The sequence below is a fragment of the Schistocerca gregaria genome, chromosome 5, assembly GCF_023897955.1.
Source record: "Schistocerca gregaria isolate iqSchGreg1 chromosome 5, iqSchGreg1.2, whole genome shotgun sequence".
Classification (NCBI taxonomy): Eukaryota; Metazoa; Arthropoda; class Insecta; order Orthoptera; family Acrididae; genus Schistocerca; species Schistocerca gregaria.
The window spans coordinates 8712641-8732283 of NC_064924.1; the positions used below are offsets into that span (position 1 = coordinate 8712641).

Here is a 19643-nt window from a genome sequence, read left to right on the forward strand (position 1 = left end):
GAAATTGAAGCACCCAGAAATGGAGGAGAAACTAAATAGAACTTCGTGAATTGAAAAGTCGTCACCAAAGCCACTCAGATTTGCGCAGAAGTTGGCAGTACAAGCCCTCTTGTCATTACAGCATTGCACCACCTCTGGCTTTGATACATGCACGGATTCGGTTGCTAAGAATATCATGAAGAAGTAGCATTCACTTCTGAAAGAAGTTTGCCCACAACTGTTGTAACTAGCCCTTGTTATCCTGGATAATGGCGCTGGGACAGAGTTGACGTTCAGGCTAGTCCAACACATAATCTATTGACAAGATATTTGGTGATTTTGGAAATCATAGGAGTATTTCCACATCAGACAGATAATTCATAGAGACACATACCATGTGCGGACGAGCAATGTCCTCTTGCAAAAGATCACCTCACTACTGTCACATGAGGGCTAACACATGAGGACGTAGGGTGTCCGTGATTTGCCGTTGAGCTACCAGAGCTTCCTAAATCACTACCATCCCTTACGTGAAGTCATACATTATGAAACCCAACACCATGCAGCCAAGAGTGATACCATTGCGCCTCTAACCTTCCTGGAATTTGGCCTCTTCCGCTGTCGCCTATGTACTCGACAATAATAGTCTTCCAGGGCAGTGTGGATTCTTCACTGAACACAATGCGTTGCCATTCATAAGCAGTCCTTGCTTCGCTATCATGGCACCAACCAAAAAGAAAAAAGGGAGATTATATCGGACCAAGGAAGGAAGGAAATCGGTCGTGCCCTTTCAAAGGAAGAACATTTTCCTCAAGAGATGCAGGGAAATGGTGGAAACTCAAAATCCGCCTGGGGGTCGGGAATTTGAACTGTCGTCCTTCCGAATGCGTGTCCAGTGCCAACCACATAGCACTACCTTGCTCGGTGGCACCGCTTCAAACACAGCCATTTGTATATGAAGATAGTAACTGTTCTCGAAAGAGAAGATACTATTGATGGCCGTGCAGCTTCTCTAGAATACATAATAATTAACTGAAACCCTCAGCTGCAGACAGGTGTTATTGATATTCCTCGATGGGGACAGCTGAAAATGTGTGCCCCGAACGGGACACGAACCAGGGATCTCTTGCTTACATGGCAGACGCTCTATCCATGTGAGCCACAGAGAACACTGATGAATAGCACGATTGCAGGGACGTAGCCCTTGCACGCCTCCCGTGAGACCCACATTCCCAATTGTCTACAATTTACATACTTAATGTTCCTAATAGATATTTTGCCCATCCACTCTATTAGAAACATTACATATGTAAATTGTGGACAGATGGGAATGTGGGTCTCACGGGAGCCGTGCAAGAGCTATGTCCTTGCAATCGCGCTATTCCGTTGTGTCCTCGGTGGCTCAGATGGATAGAGCATTTGCCATGTAAGCAAGAGATCCCGGGTTCGAGAGCCAGTCGGGGCACACATTTTCAGCTGTCCCCATCGAGGTATATCAACAACACCTGTCGGCAGCTGAGGGTTTCAATTAATTATCATTTACAGCCGTTTGTGTTGCGGTGTCAACAGCAGCCTAATTTCTAGACCCGCTCCTGACAGTCTCCCACCAACGAGGCGGAATGACGTTGCAGAATTACATGTTCTCGAATGGTAGGCACATGTGGGTAGACGTTACGATGTTTCTGATGGGCCATTCCGTGGTGTTTGCTTCTGGTGGGCAGACGTGGTCGGTTGGAGTATTGGCGCCGAGTATGCCTGCCCTCACGTTACCACACAGTCCATGATCGGGCCACTGTCACATCCGATGCTCATCGAATCTGAATAGGGCATGATTCAACCAGCCGGTTAAATGGTGACCCACAATGAGGCCCCTTTCAAACTGTTTCAACTACTGATAAGGCTGTCGCATACGAATACGTGGCAATTCCGTGTTGAGTTATCACTCAACATCTGACGTTATTCAAGCCCGTTATACGCTGAAAGACAAAGAAACTGGTACATCTGCCTAATATTGTGTAGGGCCACAGCGAGCATGCGGATGTGCCGCAACATGACGTAGCACGGACTCGACTGATACCTGATGTAGTGCTGGGGGCACTGACACCATGAATCCTCCACGGCTGACAATACAATAAACCCGCGAGCACGCAAAAGTGCCGCAGTGGACTGAACTGACGTCTGAAGCAGCGCAGGAGGAAATTCACACCTTGAAATCTGAAGGGCTGTCCATAAATTCGTAAGAGTACGAGGAAGTGAGGATCTCTTCTGAACAGCAAGTTGCAAGGCACTCCATATATGCGCAACAACGATAATGTCTGGGCAGTTTGCTGGCCAGCGGAAAAGTGTTCCTGGAACCAATGTGTAGCGATTCTGGACGTGTTGGGCGTCGCACTGTCCAGCTGGAATTGTCCAATTCCGTCGAAATGCACAAGGACATGAAGGAATGTAGCTGATCACTTAGGATCTTACGTATGCGTCACATGACAGAGACGTATTTATACATATCAGGGGTCCCATATCAATCCAACACCACACGCCCCACACGCCCGTTACAGAGCCTCCACCAGCTTGAACAGTCCCCTGAATTCATAAGGTTGTCTCCATATCCGTACGCCTCCAACCCCTCGATCCAATTCGAAACGAGACTCGTCCGACCAGGCAACGAGTTTCCAGTCATCAACAGTCCAATGCCAGTGTTGATGGGGCCAGGTGAGTCGTAAAGCTTTGTGTCGAGCAGTCATCAAGGGTACACGAGTGGGCCCTCGGCTCCGAAAGCCCATATCGGTGACGTTTCGTTGAATGGTCCGCGTGCTGACGCTGGTTGATAGCCCAGCGCTAAAATCGGCAGAAATTTGGAAAAGGGTTACACTTCTATCACGCAGAACGATTATCTTCAGTCGCCATTGGTCCCGTTCATGAAGGATGTTTTTTCCGGTCATTGCGATGTCGGAGATTTAATATTTTATCGAATTCCTAATCTTCACACTCGTGAAATGGTCTTACGGGAAAATCACCACTTCATCGCTACCTCGGAGATGTTGTGTCTCATCGCTCGTGCTCTGACTATAACACCACTTAAATCTTGATAACCAGCCGCTGTAGCAGTAATAATTGATCTAACAACTGCGCGAGACTCTTGTCGCCCTATATAGGTTTTTCCGACCGCAGCGCCGTATTCTGTCTATTTACATATCCCTGTATTTGAATACTCATGTTTCTACCAGTTTCTTTGGCGCTTCAGGGTATATGCTGTAGCGGTTGTCAGGGGAGCCAACACCGTGTTACTAGAGGAGGCCGAAATGCATGCGTTTTAGTTCACGTAGGCTAGCGTGATGTCTAAACAGGACAAGGAAATTAGAATTTAGAAAAACGGACGTAGCCGGTGGAATACTTAACTTTAATACATTAATGATGAACGTTGGTCTTGACGGTACATGATTCACAATATCAGTAGTAACTGATAATGGCGCCTTGCTAGGTCGTAGCAAATGACGTAGCTGGAGGTTATGCTAAACTATCGTCTCGGCAAATGAGAACGTAAGTAGGCAGTGAACCATCGCTAGCAAAGCCGGCTATACAACTGGGGCGAGTGCCAGGGAGTCTCTAGACTAGACCTGTCGTGTGACAGCGCTCGGTCTGCAATCACTGGTAGTGGCGACAGGCGTGACCGACGTATACTACCGGACCGCGGCCGATTTAAAGGCTACCACCTAGCAAGTATGGTGTCTGTCGGTGACACCACATATCCTAACAGACGCGAACAATAGTGCTTCAGTGTCGTCGGCGTTCAACATGTCACATGGAATTGCAACTCTGCTCATATATATATCCGCCAATGGTGTATATCTGTACAGAGTTAAAGTGACATCGGGCAATTTCTTCTGGACGCTATGTCACTATATGTAGAGAGATACATGTCCACTCCCACACGTAATTGATTTTGGAACAGTTTTACAAATGCTTGTCATTTTCCTGTAGATTATGCACAATAAATACTCGTCCCCAATTTTAATTTTTAAAAGGTAGCCACACAGTTTTATTAGTACCAGCTGCAAGAGAAAAACTACAAACGAAATGAAATAGCTCTTAGTATATGTGATGGTAGGAGGTAGTGTGATTATGTGGACGTCATATAATGATGTGTTACGATCTTGTGCTGGTTTGGTAGGTCCCTTTTTCGTATAATGACTGTGAAGAGTCAACGTGCACACGTTTTTTTCCTGACAGGATATTTACTTCAGTTGTAAAGCCAACAATACATCAGTTTGAAGGTATTGATGGGAGCAGACCGACAAGTTTGTAAAATTGTTTTATTAATGACTTCTCGAAATATTTGTTTCACGTAAACGTAATATCCCAGGCTACAGAGCTCTAGAACCGGGAAATGCACAACACAGAAAGCAAATGAATATGTCTCAGAGGCATTGAATCCACAATCATTGTACTGCAGAACCAAGAAAATAATGAAATTAAGACATGTGCATGGGCTCTGTCTAAAATAACAGTCGTTACACTTGCATCTAATTTTTTTATTTTTATTTATTTATTTATTTATTTACTGCACTGCTATAGTAGCTCATAAAGCGACCAACAAACTACATATGAGTGAGAGTAGTATCGTTTATATAGATATAGAGCCATAAAAATCGACAATAACTAAACAAAATGACATCACATTTGCCTTTATTTAGTTTCCTAATGTTCCTCGGAAGTATGATACGTACATTATAGGACAGTTATTTACGATTCTCTTGTAACATACAGGTATTTACCGAAGACTTCGTCTTGCTTTAATAACAAAATATTGCCAGTGAACACCAGAAAACCTAACCTTTTGCAGAAAGACGTCGTATATCCACCAAACAACACGAATTTTTGCTCCCTACATGCACATTATTTTAATGTTGCAAATAAGCCACAACAACTGTACTGAAAGGGAAGCTACACAGACGTCACACTAAAACGTCAATAGGAATACAACTATATCCCATTTCGAAAGAAACCATTTCCTCAGTTTTAGCTACATCTGCGGCACAAACGACAAGAACCTGCAACACATTCACTTCTGGTTTTCTACAATTTAATACTCGTGTATTAAGAAATCGAATGAAGTGGAAGAATGGGTGAATTATTTGACTCTATAAAATTTTTTTACGCATTACAGACGACAACAAAAATATATGCTTTCATGCACGAATATGTGATTATATCAGGGGAGTAAGCTGCAATTATATTTGAAACTAATTCTTCATGAATAAATTGTAGCTTATGTCAATGAATCAGTGAGATTCGTCGGTTTCTACATTTATTTCACAATCATTCTTGTCTCTTGTGAATTCAATAATGTATGAAATGCAAAAATATAACAAATATTTCGTTGATTAAGTAGATAAATAATTAAAAACAAAAATTATCCTTTCGATGCATGTGACTGTCTGTTCTCTCACTGCTTGTAGCATTAGTCTAGTCCAGCTGTCAATGTAATAACTTTCGCATCAGTGTGTCGCGACTATATGTATTAGACTACGAGACGTAATGCCCATACTGTTATTGAAAGAATATACTAGTTGTTAATTCAGTAGCCATTCAGTCATCACCTTTACAAAATGAACTAACGGAAAAGTGAGATTACTCTGTTTTCAATCAATGTACACACTGTGTATTATTTTTATTGCTACGTGACGCTGACACAATTACTCACTCTTTCTTGTGTGCTTAGTACACTTCGATATTTGTCGGCGCCCGGAGTGGCGAAAATAGTTGAAAACACTGAGACGCGAATTCCAGGGTCCCTCTTATGATACTGACACTGGTTAATGAAAGTTTCCATAGTTTTTTTTTTTAATTTAAGCCCCTTTTAGCAATGGCTGAACCGAGACCAACTATAATAAGTTAAATTTTTTCAGAAATGTAACGCTTGTAATTCAGTCCTTATTATTTTCATAAACGGAGCCGCCACATGTATCAGTCAGTGAGGTATGGTTAATAACCAGAAATTAGTATAACAGCCTTCAAACACGTACAGACTGATCGAAACATTTTTTTCTGACTGCAATATGGCTGATGCACGAGGTAGGTGTCTGAAAGCACACGGATGATCTTCACTTCGAGACCAGGGTTCTTCGTCCAGGCGCTGTAGAAACTACTGGACGCTCAGTTCCGCCGTTAACGATGTTACAGTGTATGCGCTGCCACATAGCAGTCGTCAGAAGCCCTTGTTAAGCGCCGAAGAGGGCTTACTCTGTGTTTTCCTTGTGGCGGTCACTGACACAACGATCAGACTGCAGATGTTGGAGACCAGTCTTTGCCTTTCTCCTTCAAGCCCCTGGTACCAACAATAGGCCCTTTACGACGCCCACAGCAGTAGAAAGTCACGTCGCCGTCTTTCTGGGGACCAATAGAGTCTTATGGAGTAGTGAGGCTGTGTGTGTGGGCCTGGCCAACAGTGTTTACGTAACTGTATTGCGCGATAAGGTAATTTGATGCAGATCTTTTCTTCCTGGTTGTGACTCGGTCATCAGTGTTGGCTACTGGCCTTTTCCCGCTGCTTCGCCCGCATACGCATTCGACAGATATATTAAACATACCTCCTCCTAACATTGTCTGTGTTTATTGCTTCCTCCCTCTGTCTCTCACCTCTGTCTATCTCCTCATACCCAAACTCTCTGTCTCTTCAGCTCTTCCTCCCCTCTGATTGTCCATTTCCTCCACACCCTCCCTCTGACTATATCTCACTCCCCTGGCCTCTGACCTCATCCTCCTCTCCATTTCTCTTTCCATATCCGCCTCTCCCTCTTCCATTTCCACCCACCCACTGTCTCTATACACCTTCCATCTATCTAATGCACCTCCACCTTTCTTTCTGTCCATTTCTTTCCCCTCCTCACTCTGTCACTTTCCCCAGCTACGCTCATCAGATTATGCAGCCCTGCAATACAGCTGGCCGATACTACTCCCACAACACACCTGTGATACAGGGTTGGCTCGATATCAGAGGCTTGAAAACCGTTTATTTGCCCCTGATGTACAGGCCGCCATGGAAAGGAAGTCAAGCAGATACTATTGCAACACAACTGACCTTGCACGCAGGGCAGTGTACATGTTGGGGCCCAGAAAACTATTTCTTGCCACTGACATATGAGGTGCCTTGCAAAGCACGTCAATTTGGCTGGCCAATATGCTTGTCGTGCGGGCCAGCCTACACACCAGGAGCTAAAAAACGCGTTTTTGCCCGTATCTCTGGTCTTATTGGAGTTAGGAGCTTATAAGCCCCACAGTCCAGCCACATTTGCCTGAAATCAACCCAAGGGCTTCGGATGAGAGCCCACGTATACACTCTGCTTTATACATAGAACAAACTGCTAGAATGATGCAAGTGGCAAGTGGCGGTAGCACTCAGCGCTGGCCAGGGAGCTGCTCAGTCGCTGCTGGAGTGCAGCTTAATTTTCATCTTTTACTGTTCTTGTTAACACAAATCGATGAAACGAATGACGCACCAGAGTAACACAGGACAGCTCTATTGAAAGACCTTGTAAAATTCCGCTTTAAATGTCATTTTGTCTGTAACTGGTAACGACCGGCGGTTTCCATCGACACTGGGCATCGCATGAAAGGCATATCAGGGTTGACTCTACCTTCACTTTACAAAACAGAAATTGCAAATATCTGTCGAAACACGAGACGAACTGCGCCTGCGGACCATAGGAGAGGGACCCTGTGTATACGGGGTGTAATGGGTACAAGTGCAGATATTTCTATTGGTGACTTATGACGGTGTACCTCACAACATTACATCAGTATTTACGTCAACTACGGACTAACAATTACAGCTATTAGAACTCTTGTTTTTAGGCTGGCTAGTACAGGGAAGCAATAAATTTTCATTTTCACCACGACAGTGGGTCAGATATTAACATGTGAGCTTATGGATTCAGAACAGGAAGTCTGTACTGCCAGGCGTCATTCACTTCCCGGCCCACTTACGGCCATGCATTAAACATCAGATCGTACAATTTATGTGTTTGTGGGAAGACTGTTTGACGCAGAGAAGAAACAACAACATTTGAAGGTGCCGCATCTTGACTGAAGCGCCAAAGAAACTGTTGTGATTGGCAGGAGAGCCAATACCGTTGTGCTAAAGGAGGCCGAAATGCACGCGTTTTAGCTCAAGGAGGCTGGCGTGAGGTCTGGAACATGACAAGGGAATTAGAATTGAGAAAAACTGACGTAGCTGGTTGAATACTTAACTTTAATCCATTAATGGAGAACGTCGCTGTTTATGGTACATGATTCACAATATCAATAGTACGGATACTGACGCCTTGCTAGGTCGTAGCAAATAACGTAGCTGAAGGCTATGCTAACTATCGTCTCGGCAAATGAGAGAGTATTTAGTCAGTGAACCATCGCTAACAAAGTCGGCTGTACAACTGGGGGCGAGTGCTAGGAAGTCTCTCTAGATCTGCCGTGTGGCGGCGCTCGGTCTGCCATTGCCATCACTGATAGTGGCGACACGCGGGTCCGACGTATACTACCGGACCGCGGCCGATTTAAAGGCTACCACCTAGCAAGTGTGGTGTCTGGCGGTGACACCACAGAAACTGCTATAGGCACGTGTGTTCAAATGCAGAGATATGTTACCAGAGCCAGCCGGTGTGGCCGACAGGTTCTAGGCGCTACAGTCTGGAACCGAGTGACCGCTACGGTCGCAGATTCGAACCATGCCTCGGGCATGGATGTGTGTGCTGTCCTTAGGTTGGTTACGTTTAATTAGTTCTAAGTTCTAGGCGACTGATGACCTCAGAAGTTAAGTCGCATCGTGCTCAGAGCCATTTGAACCATGTAACCAGGCAGAATATGGAGCTGCTGTCGACGACGCCTATAAAAGCTAACAAGTGTCTGGTGCAGTTGTTAGATCGTTTACCCCTGCTGCAATGGCAGGTTATCAAAATTTAAGTGAGTTTGAACATGATGTTATAGTCAGAGTTGCCGCGCGGTTTGGGCGTTATGTCACACATTGCGCGGCCCCTCCTGCCGGTGGTTCGAGTCCTCCTTGGTTCTGTGTGTTGTTCTTAGCATAAGTTAAGTTAGTTTAAGTAATGTGTAAGTCTAGGGACCGAAAACCTCAGCAATTTGGTCCCTTTGGAATTCACACACACAAATAGTCAGCGTATGAGCGATGGGACACAGCACATTCGAGGTAGCGATGAAGTGGGGATTTTCCAGTACGACGAATTCACGAGAGTACCGTGAATACCAGGTATCCAGTAAAACAACAAATCTCCGACATCGCTGGGGTCGGAAAAAGATAGTGCAAGAACGGAACCAATGCGACTGAAGAGAATCGGTCAACGTGAAAGAAGTGCAAGCGTTCCGCAAATCACTGCAGATTTCAATGCTGGTCCAACAACAAGTGTCAGTGTGCGAACCATTCAACGGAACATGAACGGATATGGACACAACGTCATGAATCCATGGACCCAGCATGTCAGCAGTTGACTGTTCAAGCTGGTGCAGTCTCTGTAATTGTATGGGGCCTGTGCAGTTGGAGTCATGTGGGACACCTGATTCATCTAGATACTACTCTGGCAGGTGAGACGTACATAAGCAACCTGTATGACCACCTGCATTCATTCATACCCACTGTGCATTCCGACGGACTTGGTCAATTCAGCAGAACAATGCGACATCCCACACGTCCAGAATTGCTACTGAGAGGCTCCAGGAACACTCTTATGAGTTGAAACTCCCCAGACATGATCAATATTGAGCACATCTGGAATGCCTTGCAACGTGCTGTTCAGAAGAGTTCTCAAACCCTTCGTACCCTTACGGATTTATGGACAGCGCTGCAAAATTCATGGTGTCAATTTCTTCCAGCACAATTTCAGACATTAGTCGAGTCCATGCCACGTCGTGTTGCGGCAATTCTCGTGCTCGCGGGGGCCCTACACGATTTTAGGCAGGTGTACCAGTTTCTTTAGATCTTCAGTGTAAAAATATCTGCTCTTATACCTCTTGCACCTTGTATATAAGGCTGATGACTGCCAGTATAGCAAGGTCAGAATCTTGGTACAATAGTTTGAGCAACACGGTAATGAATTCACATTGATGTTTTGGCCACCAAATTCACCTGGTCTGTACCCAACTGGGAAATATCTGTCACAGCACTGGGCGCCAGCTCTATCCCTACAAAGTCCTGGTCAATAACTTAGGGCAACTGCGTGATATTCCGCTTTGTACCTCCCGATGAATTATCAAATCCAAGCCACGCAGAATCGCTGTTGTACTGCGTTCCCAAGATGGACAATAAGCTATTAACCGGGCGGTCGTAACGTTTTGCCTCCTCGGTGTATCTACACAGCGGTGCTGATGCCGACAGAATGCACTGGCTGACTTGTTTTGAAACAAACTTGTTCCCTTCAGTTCCGGAACTTGCTATTTGCAACGGTAATGCCCACTTGACGGTTCGTATTCAAGTATGCATTCAGCACTGCTCGGTTATCTCTCACGTTTGTTTTCCCGGCAGTGCTAGTTGTAAGTTGACAATGGCACAGAGCATTATGGGTAAGTTTAATAACTGCACCGACTAACTTTCAGAGATAGTAGTAGAGAGCAAAAAATTAAAAAAGAACTCTAGTAAACATTGCCAGCCACTTTGGCCGAGCGGTTCTAGGAGCTTCAGTCTGGAACCGCGCTGCTACTGCTATCGCAGGATCGAATCCTGCCTCGGGCATATATGTGTGTGATGTCCTTAGGTTAGTTAGGTATAGGGCACTGATGACCTCAGATGTTAAGTCCCATACTTCTTGGGGCCATTTGATTTTCTTCTAGTAAACACTGGCACTAAAATTCAAGCCTTAAGAGATACAAGCACTTGTTCATCTTCTTTCTGTGAAATACATCTCATCAACTGCAAGGTCTTTGCCTTCCATATTTTGTAAAGAGGAAGTATTGACCAAAACAAGGAAAAAATGTCCATCAAAAATGGACTCTAAAATGCATACCGTAAGAACTCTTAGCACTTGTTTAGTAGAAGAGACGTGTTTCACAATAGCGAAGATTTGTTCGTAGCTCTTTAGGTATATAATTTACAGCCAATGTTCACTAGACTTTTTTGTTATTTGGGTCCAAAGTACAGCCTTAAAAAAGTTTGTCAGTTGAGTTGCAATTTTCTTTTTCTTTTCATTTTAATTTGTGGCTTTCAGTTCGTGCCCATTTAGCCATCTCATTAATGGAAAGACGATACGACATTACAGACATTGCATTGGAAATGATTTTCTTGCCAGTTACGACGATGTAACGGACGGACTACCCAGTCCACGACCGCAGAAAATCTCCGACCCGGAGGGGAACAGAACACTGACTCGTTTGGAATTCTTGTTCATCCTGCATATCTCGCGTACGGATTCGCTGAGTGTAATGGAAGACACAACGATGCTATGCTGAGCAGTTCCCGGATCGACGGCAACCACATGTGTTTAGTATGAGGACTGTTGCATTTCTCTGTGTTTTGTGTTCTACGTATTTATGATTGCATATTACAAGCTTTTCCATTGTTGTCAAGATATTTTCACAAACACAGATTTAAATGGATTAACAATCCGAGTAAATTATAATTACGTTATCACTCAGCAACAAACTACAAGAGACCATAGGTCCCTAATACAGATGTGCAAAAGCCATCGTGTAGCGATATGCACAACAACAGGTGGCGGTAGTATCGCGTACACAAGGTATAAAAGGGCATTGCTTTCGCGGACCTGTCACTTGTACTCAGGTGATTCGTGGGAAAAGGTTTCTGACTTTAATTACGGTTGCACGTCGGAAATTAACAGACTTTAACGCGGAATAGCAGTTGGAGCTAAGGACAGGGAACATTGTATTCTGGAAACCGTTAGAGAATTCAATATTCCGCAATCCACAGTGTCAAGGGTATAGCGAAACTACCAAATTTCAGACATTACGTCTCACCATGGCCAACACAGTGGCCGACAACCTTCGTTGTGTACTTGTTAGTGCTAACAGACAAGCAACACGAAATAACCACAGAAATAAATGTGGGACGTACTACGATCTTATTTATTAAGGCAAAGGGGCAAAATTTGGCGTTCATGGGCTATGGCGACAGACGATCGACGCGAGGTCGTTTGCTAATAGCAGTACATCACCTGCAGTGCCTCTCCTAGGCTTATGACCTAGTCCATTGGACCTTAGATGACTGGAAAACTGTCGCCTAGTCGAATGAGTCATAATTTCAGTTTAAAAAAATGGTTCAAATTGCTCACAGCACTATAGGACTTCACATCTGTGGTCATCAGTCCCATAGAACTTGGAACTACTTAAACCTAACTAACCTAAGGACATCACACACATCCATGCCCGAAGCAGGATTCGAACGTGCGACCGTAGCGATCACGCAGTTCCGAACTGAAGAGCCTAGAACCACACGGCCACACAGGCCGGCCCGATTTCAGTTGATAAGAGCTGATGATACGTATCGAATGTGGCGCAGAGTCCACAAAGCCATTGGTCCTATTTCGCAACAAGGCACTGGGTAACTAGCGGCGGCTCCATAATGGTGAGAGATGTGTTTACAGGGATCACTGGCTGGAAATGGTTATGTTTGACTTCTTGGAAACCATTAGCAACCACTCACGAACTTCATGTTCCCAAATATCGATGGAATTTTTGTTTATGACAATGTGCCATGTCAGTGGGTGACAATTGTTCGCTACTGATTTTAAGAACATCCTGGAGAATTCGAGCGAATGATTTCGCCCGACATGAATCACGTCGAACATTTGTGGGACATAATGGAGAGGCCAGTTGGTACACAAAATCCTGCACTGGCAACACTTTCGCAATTAAGGCCTACTAAAGGGGGAGCATGACTCAGTATTTCTGCAGCGGACTTCCTACGATTCGAGTCCATGCAACGTCGAGTTGTTGCACCACTCCGGGAAAAGGAGGTCTGACACGACATCAGGAGGTACCCAATGACTTTTGTCACCTGAGTGTGATTAGGAAGCATCCCTGAATAACATCTAAAATGTTTTAAGCGGACTTTGAATTCGCCTTTATAAATACCTGCTGAGGTAGAGTTAGCGTAGGAAAAGAATTGCATTTCAGACATACAGTATTATCTCCAGTCCCATCAATAGTTTAACGATAAAATTATAGTATACAAACTGCCTCGTACATATTAATGCGGAATGTATGTTCTAAAGTAAAGGTTAAAATTTGAATCGTTCGTAGTTACAACTACAAAAAAGCGTGATTTTTTTTTCACCAGACGCGTTTCGCTGTATTGAGATAAAGCATCGTCAGTGGTCTGTAATCAAGTTATTTACTTTTTGATTTACTTTTCGATTGAAAATCAGTTCGTTAACAATAAATAGACTTGTATTTATGTTGATTTTCGGTTGATTTCTCGATTACATAGGGAAATGCCGTCTGCTAGTACAGCATTGTTTTTCTGCGTTAGACACAGACCATTTTGAACTAATTTTTAGATGTTTTGCAGCACTATGCATTTCCTTTTTTTTTTCACCACAAACGTATATGCACACCACTGAATTCTGTCTGTTTTAGTACTTCAGACATGTATTATGGTATGTGTTTTTTAGTGTTGCCAACATAAACTTTCCATTACTTTGTCTTTGACCTACAACATTTAAAAGAAGTAGATTTTACATGTGTGTAGGTTAATTATGTTTCTGTGTATTTATGTACTGTGTAAGAGTAGAGATGGAATAGCGATGGAAGGTTTCTTGTTGTAGGGGAGGGGAAACCATGATGAGTGGCTATAAGCATATAGCAGTATGAAGTATGATAGCGTGTGAGTTACAGGAGAAGGTGACGAGCGACAAGTGACTTGAAGCTGTGAGTGGATTCCAATATTTATTTGATCATTCATGAGAATAATTGATGAAATTACATGAAAAAGGAAAGAGTCTGTTTCATCCCCCCTACCACTCTCCCACAACCCAACCCCTCCACCCGACTCATAGTTTCAAGTCACGTCTCGCTCCCCAACTTCTCCTGTAGCTCACACTCCATCATGCTGCCGTATACTTACGTCCACACATTATAGTTTCCCCCTCTCCTACAAAAAAAACTCCATCGTTATTCCATCTCTACTGTTACACAGTATATAAATATACAGAAACATAATTAAATAAAATTACACACATGCAATAATCTAATTATTTTTAAATGTTGTAGGTCAAAGACAAAGTAGAGGAATGGGTGTGTTGGCAACACTACAAAACACAAGCCACAAAACATACTAGAAGTACTAAAACAAACAGAATACAATGGTGTGCATAAAAGTTTGTTGTGAAAAACCTAAGGAATGCATAGTCCAGCACAACATCTGAAAATTAGACCGAAATTATCAGTGTGTAACTCATAAAAACAATGATTTGTTAGCAGACGGCATTTCCCGATTTAAGAGGAAATCAACCGAAAATCACCGAAGAAAACAAATCAATTTATTCTTAACGAACTGTTTTTCCACCTAAAAGCAAACCAAAATGTAAATAACTTAATTACAGACCACTGACGATGGTTTACCTGAATAAAGAGAAACGCGTCTGGTGAAAATCACGCATTTTTGTAGTTGCAACGACAGAACAAAAATACCTTCAACATACTTCAGTTACATCAGCGTGCCAGTACTTACAGATAAACACCATAGGGAAGGAAAACCAAGCAAACGTATGTACAGTCGGACAAACTATATAGACTTCGCTAATGCTTAACCCCACTCGTTACACACATTCACTACAGATTACGCCTGAGTTGAAAGAGGGAGCAATTACAAAATATGAAGTCACAAGGTGAGATGGGGCAATCACTACAGAGAGATGCTGCTAGCTACCATGAAAAAGCACTTGAAGTTGCGCCAACAGTAAACTGCTTGAATTATAGTTGGGTGCTGTAATAAAAACTAGACAGGATTATCATCTTGTCTGCGCGCCAAACTAATCTTCAAATATATTCCAGACTAGCAGCATGAGGCTACCACTACTGCACTGCTATGACGTGAGTAGACCTTCACTTTACAGTTAATTTTGGAAAAACGCTTGACATACTAAGGAGACAAGAATCAATTGGTGCATCGTCGCCAATGAAGGCCTAACCAAGAGGTCGCGTCAACCCAACGCTGGTAAGATGTGTGAGGTTAGTCTCGCCCATCTAAGAGCAAATCAGATTGTATTTAGAAGTTAGGGATGTCTAAATCCTCTTGTGACATATTAACAGCATGTATTCTTCACTGAGAAAAAGATAAAGGACTCAATTTGGACAGATAGATCGTGTGAACTTGATAGACTTATATATCTTTGTGTAGCGTTGTACAAGTCCGTTTGCTATTTTCTCTGGCGGAATATGTTTATAATAATCATTGTAAACTACCGACTTCATTATTCAGATGACATATAGTAATAGCGCGTTTGACCGTAATTGCCGGAGGCGGTGGCCGAGAAGTTCTAGGCGCTTAAGTCCGGAACCGCGCCACTGCTACGGTCGCAAGTTCGAATCCTGCCTCGGGCATAGATGTGTGTGATGTCCTTAGGTTAGTTAGGTTTAGGTAATTCTAAGTTCTAGGAGACTTATGACCTCAGATATTAAGTCCCATAGTACTCGAGCCATTTGAACCATTTTGACCGTCATTCTACACCACCCCTCTCAAGACTACGTCTTACATCTTAGCTGGGACAACGACATCTCATGAAGACGCGATGTTGTAGCTTTACTGGCAAGATACAAGCAGACCCCGTGGGTGCTGTGCTACTGCAGGACAAATGGTGACAGTAGCGCGCTAATAACTGTGACAATACAGAAAAGGAAATAACGGACTTCTTCGGTAACCTTTTATTAGCTTCCCACAGGCGATAATGTAGTATGATTTCGCTAAAATACTTCAGATCCATATTAAGCTACAGGTTGTAGCTAACATAACGAAGATGGAACTCCGCCAGTCACATGCAACTTGTGGGTGCCACATATAAATTATAACACGTGCAACATTCATTTCCTTGTGATACGTCACATCCGTTCCAGGTGAACTATCGAAAGAAAGGAAAAACCATCACACCCATAAACCTATCCCACACTGCAGAGAACTGCGCTGTTAAGCCACGGACTGAACACGTGAATCAGCAAGTCACCAAAAGAGAAAAACAACAATCGGCTCCACTCATATCGTCTCACATACATGACTGTGTTACGAAACACTGTTGTATCTCTTGTTTTGTTTGGGCGACTTATTGAGTAAAAATTTGAAATTAAGATTTCTAGTAGTATTTAAGAGGTTGGCAGCACCCCATTAGACCATACTAAAGTATAAAAATGGTTAAAAACACTTAAAAATTCTGAACCGAAACTACGAGAGAATGATGATATTCAATACAAATTTGGTCGCGGCAAGAGGTAGAACATGTAAGATTAAAAGAGAAAAGTAATTGAGGCATTGGCTGGAAAAAGGGCACATGGGCTATTGTGCTTTTTCTCCTGTCATTGGTTAAAATAATCCACCTATAAACTCTGCAATTTCTGATGCAATCAATTAACTGTAGAGATGAGAACAGCAGATTGATGAAATCATTGTATTGGTGATTACTGCCGCTTGCCCGCCGGTGTGGCCGAGCGGTCCTAGGCGCTTCAGTCTGGAACCGCGCGACCGCTGCGGTCGTAGGTTCGAATCCTGCCTCGGGCATGGATGTGGGTGATGTCTTTAGGTTAGTTAGGTTTAAGTAGTTCTAAGTTCTGGAGAACTGATGACCTCAGATGTTAAGTCGCATAGTGCTCAGAGCCATTTACTGCTGCTTAACGAGGTAAGTAACGTACAAGTAACTTACAATTTGATGTTTTGTTGTCATAAACGTAGTGATGAAATCGGTGTCGGAGTATGTTACATCAGCTCGTGTAACTTTCTACGATATGCCCTACAGCACAACAGGTCTGTCCAGTGTGGTTGAACAAAACCGATAAGGAGAGAGTAGTGGATTAAGGAACATTTAAAAGCAGCAAGAAATGCAGGCAAATAATATGTTACAGCCTCGATTCAGGTAATAATAGCTAACACGAATGAACGAGGAAAGGAATGTTGGCAGAAGGACTGTAACAAGAAGAAATATTTAAATGAAGAATACCAAGAATAATTTTTCAAAAAGTTTTGGTTAAGTGTGGTTGGACTGCTTATTCAAAATGGTATGTACTCACTGCTCTTTAGAAGTGCTAGAAGTCTGTAACGGGAATTCCCGAACAGCCTGTATACACCGTGATAACTTTCCAACATTTCTACTCTACAGTCGAAAAAAAAAAAAATTGCGGCATTGGAAGTCCACTCTAGAAATGTCCAGACTGGAAAAATATTTTAAAAATCACAGCTAAAATAGCGTCGTTCGGTGTATTGGCACAGGTGGCACTGTGCACTACGGGTAGTGCGACACACTGGGACACACGCTAGCAGCGGCCGCCTACCTGCCAGTGAGTCCCGGGGCGGCGTGACGGCGTTTGTGAGGCGTGGAGAAGGCGGAGCGGTGCGGCGCTGCTAAATAGCGTGTGGACCCCCGACGAGATTGGACAAGGCGGCCAAGGCTCTGCTGCGATAACCGCGCAGCCGCCGGCCGCGCCACCGGTTTCCTCCCCCTCTCTCTCCCCCCCCCCCCCTCACCACCGGCCATGGAGTCGTGCTGGGGGTAGAAAGCGATTTTCCCGGTGATAATAGCGGTCTTCCTTTCTGAGTGGCCCGGATGAGTACAATGGGAGCAACCTAGACTTACATCTACACAGTGCGCCACATGCTACTCTAATGATAGTCCAACAGCCTTCCCCAATCCCAACCTCTTTGGCACTTCAGTATAATTTTGCAGGTACACACTGCGTGGTATATATGGATACCGTCCTCAAAATGTGTTGCGAATAGATTTAGTTGTAAAAAAGTAATACAATGCAACGTCATACCTGATGCGGCAGCTGCACTGCAGGGACAGCGAAAACATACACTACTAGCTATTAAAATTGCTACATCACGAAGATGACGTGCTACAGACGTGAAATTTAACCAACAGGAAGGATATGCTGTGATTCGCAAATGATTAGCTATTCAGAGCATTCCTACAAGATTGGCGCCGGTGGCGATACCTACAACGTGATGACATGAGGAAAGTTTCCAACCGATTTCTCATACTCAAACAGCAGTTGACCGGCGTTGCCTGGTGAAACGTTGTTGTGAAGCCTCGCCGACTTTGATAAAGGTCGGATCCTAGAATATCGCGATTGCGGTTTATCGTAACGCGACATTGCTGCTTGCGTTCGTCGAGATCCAATGACTGTTAGCATAATATGGAATCGGTGGGTTCAGGAGGATAATACGGAACGCCGTGCTGGATCCCAACAGCCTCGTATCACTAGCAGTCGAGATGACAGGCATCTTATCCGCATGGCTGTAACGGATCGTGCAGACACATCTCGATCCCCGAGTCAACAAATGGGGACGTTTGGAAGACAACAACCATCTGCACGAACAGTTTGACGACGTTTGCAGCAGCATGGACTATCAGCTAGGAAACCATGGCTGCGGTTACCCTTGACGCTGCTTCACAGACAGGAGCGCCTGCGATGGTGTACTCAACGACGAACCTGAGTGCACGAATGGCAAAACGTCATTTTTTCGGTTGAATCCAGCTCCTGTTTACAGCATCATGTTGGTCGCATCCGTATTTGGCGAAACCACGGAGAAGGCACTTTGGAAGCGTGTATTCGTCATCCCCATACTGGCGTATCACCCAGCGTGATGGTATGGGATGCATTGGCTACACGTCTCAGTTACCTCTTGTTCGCATTGACGGAACTTTCAACAGTGGACTTTACATTTCAAATGTGTTACGACCGGTGGCTCTACCCTTCATTTGATCCCTACAAAACCCTACATTTCGGCAGGATAATGCATGACAGCATGTTGAAGGTCCTGTACGGGCCATTCTGGATACAGAAAATGTTCTACTGTTGTCCTGGCCAGCACATTCTCCAGATCTCTCACCAACTGAAAACGTCTGGTCAATGGTGGCCAAGCAACTGACTCATCACAATGCGCCAGTCACTTCTCTCAATGAACTGTGGTATCGTGTTGAAGGTGCATGGGCTGCTGTACCTGTACACGCCATCCAAGCTTTGTTTGGCTCAATGCCCAGACGTGTCAAGGCCGTCACTACGGCCAGAGGTGGTTGTTCTGTGTACTGATTTCTCAGGATCTATGCACCCAAATTGGGTGAAAATGCAATCACATGTCAGTTCTAGTATAATATATTTGTCCAATGAAGACACGTTTATCATCTGCATTTCTTCTTGGTGTAGCAATTTTAATGGCCAGTAGTGCAGTAAGCGGTAATGTACTTTCCTTTCATCATCTTGCAGGCGGTGACAGCGAGAAACGCATGGGGTCTGTCGTAGAAATCGATGACACCATGTCAGCTGCGGATCACCTGCTTCCCTTCACGCTTGATGTCTTCCCTGACGACGATGTTACCTTTCAGCAGTATAACTGTCCGTGTCTCGAAGCCAGAGTCGTGCTACAGTGGTTCGAGGAGCACGTTAATGGGTTGGCCACCAAATTCGTCTGATGTGAATCCAGTGGTTCCCATCTGGGCTGCCAT

General features: G+C 44.1%; 1 protein-coding gene across 1 annotated transcript in view; it reads right to left on the reverse strand.

Moving 5' to 3' along the window:
• Positions 1–17567, reverse strand: part of LOC126272026 (retinol-binding protein pinta-like) — a 91700-nt gene extending 74133 nt beyond the window's left edge. The window contains exon 1 of the mRNA XM_049974529.1: positions 17470–17567. The gene's annotated coding sequence lies outside the window, so the exon portion shown is untranslated. The remainder of the gene's footprint in view (positions 1–17469) is intronic.
• Positions 17568–19643: the final 2076 nt, after the last annotated feature.